The following is a 5,000-nucleotide window of genomic DNA, read 5'->3' on the forward strand; positions in this document are numbered from 1 at the left end:
TTCTCTAGTTCTCTGTTCTGGAGTGTGTTTTGTCTGTGTTCTATTTTTGGTTCTTTAATGTTACCCAATTTACTCTTATTGGCGTTTTTATATTATTGGTTATGCTTTAACAGGATTTTATCTGTTATGTTCGGCCTCTAATGTGTGATGTTTGTGTTTCCTGAATCTCCTGCCCTGTTCTTGAGTCTTTTCTCTTTTGTACGACTTTCTGTTTTGTACGAGTTTGTTTTTTGCCATTGTGTTAAATGCTAAAAAGAGACTTTGTTCGTTTTTTTCAGTGTGTTGCCTGAAGTATTTTTTCTTGTTTGGATTCCGAGATCTGTATTATATTTTTGTAATATATTTTGGGATTTTTATTCTCAGCCATTTTTGTTCCTGTTGACTTTAATAATGAGATATGGATTGTTTGTCATGGTTTCTAGCACGTCCTGTGTCGTCTGCATCCTGAAACGGATGTAAACAAGACCACAGGCTTTTCCCTGCAGTCTGCTCATAGAGAGGTGGTAACTCAGTGGTTAAGATGTTGGACTTCTGACTGAAAGGTTGTGAGCTCAAATCATAGCTCTGCCAAACTGCCACATCTGGGCTCAGCTGTCAGGTGCTCAGTTGTATAAAGGAGATGAAGGTAAGTCGCTCTGGATAAAGGCATCTAATAAACTCTATAAATGTAAATGTCTGAGTGTCTCTGGCTGGATTTTTATTCATAGCTTCAAAGAATCATTGAGTCTGTATTATTTATAACAATATTTATTTGAGTACACAAAAAGAAAATATTTGAAAGGATAACTAATAATCTGTGAGATCTGTTAGCTAGTAACTATTCTGGAACATCACGGAAACTCAAGAGGCACTGGGTCTGATAGAGGACTGAACTTATGCGTTGGTGTTACTGATTTATTCACTGGAGTTAGACGAGCTGTGATGAACTACAGGCGTCTCCTTCGATTCACTCGAGCTGCTGGAACTGCTGGAGCTGCTGCTGGAGCTGCTGCTGGAGTCGCTGGAATTGCAGGAGTCACTTGAGTCACTTGAGTCACTCGAGTCACTTGAGTCACTGGAACTGCTGGAGCTGCTGGAATTACAAGAGTCACTTGAGTTGCTTGAACTGGAACTTGAACTGGAACTTGAACTGGAACTTGAACTGGAACTGGAACTTGAACTTGAACTGGAACTGGAACTTGAACTTGAACTTGAACTTGAACTGGAACTGGAACTTGAACTTGAACTGGAACTGGAACTTGAACTTGAGTCATTGGGGATGCTAGGCCCTTGTGTTGTTGGGGCGTGACCAGGGTCATCACCTAACCATCCGAAATCATCAAACTCAAAGCTAAAATCTGCACTTTGGACCTTCTCTGTTTTTGCATTCTGTCCATTTCCTGTTTCTTTTATTCTTCCTTTCGCTGCTGCTTTTGTTCCACCCTTTGATGTATTTCTTTTCCCTTTCCCAGAGGTGGCAGTGTTTCGCTTGTTCTCTCCATCATTATGTGTGTTCTCTGCATCCTCGTTGTTCTCCACATTCTCTGCGCTCCGAGGTCTCAGGCGAGCACGCTTCAAATGTATTCCTCTCACACCTGAGAAAGGAAGTGAGGTGTCCTGGCTGATGTTTACAGCACTGGGTGGAGCAGTCAGAGTGGAGAACCTTGGGGTTCCAGGGATATTCAGCTCTGTGGACTGTGTAACGGTCAGATCAGAGGGAACTTCAGGATTGAGGTTCGGAGCAACTGGCAAAGTTCTGGCTTCCAGGTTAGGTGTAGTGTGTTGCGGGGTCATGACTTGCAGAGTCTGCTGAGATGCTGGAATGGGGTTCTGCTCAGGAGCCACGAGGGAAGTGTGTGTTCTTCCAGGAGAACGCCAGTATGTCTGAGGGAGAGGAAGCAGAAAGCTGCTTCGTGAAGGACTCACCTGAAATACACAACATACACCACAGTCCCTCAGACAATGACTATAGATTAAGAAATGTCATCTGGTTAAGACGGCTGTAGCAGAGCACATCCACAAACAGTGTGTGTGTGTGTGTGTGTGTGTGTGTGTGTGTGTGTGTGTGTGTGTGTGTGTAGTTTGCCTCGTGTGGTTTTGGGCGTAAGTGTAAATTCTGTTTCCAGCCTCACTGGAGCACGCTCTTATAAAACATTTAATTTCTTTCACAGTGAAACACAACTTACCACTAACACTGAATCAGCTGCTCCAGTCCCTTTAAAATCTCCACTTCCTGTTAGAGAGAGAAGGAGAGAGAGAGAGAGAGAGAGAGAGAGAGAGAGAGAGAGAGATGAGAGAGATGAGAGGGAGGGAGAGAGGGGGATGGAGAGAGAGAGAGAGAGAGAGAGAGAGAGAGAGAGAGAGGATGAGCTAAAATTAAATATGAAGTTGGAGTTGCAGTAGTATGAGTTTGAGGACTTTGAGTTGCAGTAGTATGAGTAATATGAGTTGTATAAATATTGAGTGATGAGGATGTGGATCTTACTGACTGCATCTCCTCCACATGGGGAACCTGAAAGAACCCCCACATACATGCAGTCTGATTAGTTCACTATAAGATTGGATTCTTGCTGAATTTAACAAAGCTCTCAGTAACCCAGAGTAATGAAGTGTAACGTACAGGAAGAGCAGTGAGGGAGCCAAAGAGGAACAACAGCAAGACCTTCATCATGATGACGGATCTGTTCAATAGCACAAGAGAAATGATCACATAGTAACGTTTATTATTACAATTATTCATCAACACACTGGAAACTCAAAGATCAGAGATGTTTACATCACTGCTGAATTACACAGAAATACTGTTTACTGAGTCACATGATCGGTCCAACACGTGACGTCATAATGGGGACGTTTTGTGTATCAAGTGTTGTGTAGATATTTGTGTGAATTGAGATGATGCTAATGATAAATGTCAGGATTAGTAGATTCTATTGATCAGTAAACACCGTGCAGTGCATGCTGGGACTTTTACCCATATGAATGTGTGAAATCTGCTGATCTCTGTGCATTACAGAAAATACCTTTCGTGTGCTACATACTGCCTGTAAGTAAGTGCCCCCTTTGCTAATTTACCTAGTTAAATCATGCTGTAATTACATTATTCACTTTATTAAATCATTTAATCAACCAATCACTTAATAATCAATAAATAAACAAATTTTACCTGTCCTCTCGCTCTCCCTCTCTCTCTCTCTTTCAGAGTCTCTCGTTCCACAAACAGCAGGAGTGATGGAGGTTCACCTGTGTACCTGTGAAACCCTGCAGTGCTTTATATAAACACAGCCAGGTAAAACATACACACACACACACACACACACACACACACACACACACACACACATATACACACACACACACACACACACACACACACACACACACACACACACACACACTCACACACACACAGAGCTATACTTAGGATAAAGTTAACCCGCACATTGTTAATGACTAGGGTTCAGCGTATCAATAACAGGCGTTAGTGTGTAAAATGATACCTCCATCTATCCTGCACTACAATTACACACACACACACACACACACACACACACACACACACACACACACACACACACACACACACACCGACACACTCAAGGAATGCAGTGGTGATATAACAACCCTAACCATATTTATTTGAAAAATCTAAGTTCTGGATGCTGATTGGTCAGAAGGTGTTGATTAGTTCTCAGTAGCAGCAGCTCTCACAGTAGTGCAGGTTTATATCAATGCAGTTCTGATATATTATCATTTCCATAGTAACACCTTATTCACAGCGACCTGTCGAGTGAGCTCTGTGTGTGTGTGTGTGTGTGTGTGTGTGTGTGTGTGTGTGTGTGTGTGTGTGTGTGTGTGCAATGACTTTCTATTTCCTCTAACACTGATCATATAGGAGTGTGTTTATTCTCCTTCACATGGACGATGTGTCATCAGATAAAGTGGACACGGGTGTGTATTACACTTTATTACACACTATTACACATTATTATTATAGATTATTACAGATTATAAGTGGCAGACATAAACAAGGGAAAAACTCTCTCTTTACTCACTGATTTCAGTCTACTAAACTGTGATTCACCACTAAAACTCTGTGTGTGTGTGTGTGTGTGTGTGTGTGTGTGTGTGTGTGTGTGTGTGTGTGTGTGTGTGTGTGTGTAAATGGCAGTGTAATAATATCCACAGAGCAGCATAAATATGGCATTCGAATGAAAATGCAGCCCACTTTGAAAAGGTGGGTGTGGTATTGCAGTGCGTGTGTGTGTGTGTGTGTGTGTGTGTGTGCGCGTGTGTGTGAGATGAAGACGAGTTACTGTTACTGCCCACAATTTACCAACAGTTAGGGGTTTCACTTAAAATTGAGGATGTGAAGCTAATAACTATTGTAATGTTGTTGTCTTTTCGGTTTGGCGCCTCTGCTGGCTGTAACGTGAACTGCAAATGGAAACTAGCCACACCCACTGCATGGAAAAGTTTTATTTATAAAACCCTACACTTTCTTAAAAATAAAACGAAAGTGCACCATCTTAAAAAATACGTTGAATAAACACACAGAAAACTGTAACAGCTGCACAACCAGTGCATTGAGATTTATTCATTTTTTATTTACCATCTAAAATAAAAACCATGCTTCTGGAGTACAAGATTAATCTAATAAGAACATCTCTCACATCTTTATATTGTTACATGCCTTACAGATATTTGTGGCTCTCAGTATCGTTACAGGCAGTATAACTCGAGGTAAAGGATGTTTTTGTTTAAAAAAGGAAGCAATTCATTCATTCCTGAGAGAAGAAAAACAGATCAGCTACATCAATCACAGAAAAGCCGTCCAAACTAAAACAGTGTCATGGCCGTTCCAGAGACCTGCAATGAAAAAGAATCCTTTGCTAACAGTATGCATGATTGCTAATATAGAAATTGAATGCTAACATTTTAACAAGAACTAGCGGTTAATTGTTGAAAACTTGCTACTTTTATGTGTATTCGATTTTATTTGCTTTCCTCACTGCTACTGG

The sequence above is a fragment of the Silurus meridionalis genome, chromosome 16 (genome assembly GCF_014805685.1).
Source record: "Silurus meridionalis isolate SWU-2019-XX chromosome 16, ASM1480568v1, whole genome shotgun sequence".
Taxonomy (NCBI): Eukaryota; Metazoa; Chordata; class Actinopteri; order Siluriformes; family Siluridae; genus Silurus; species Silurus meridionalis.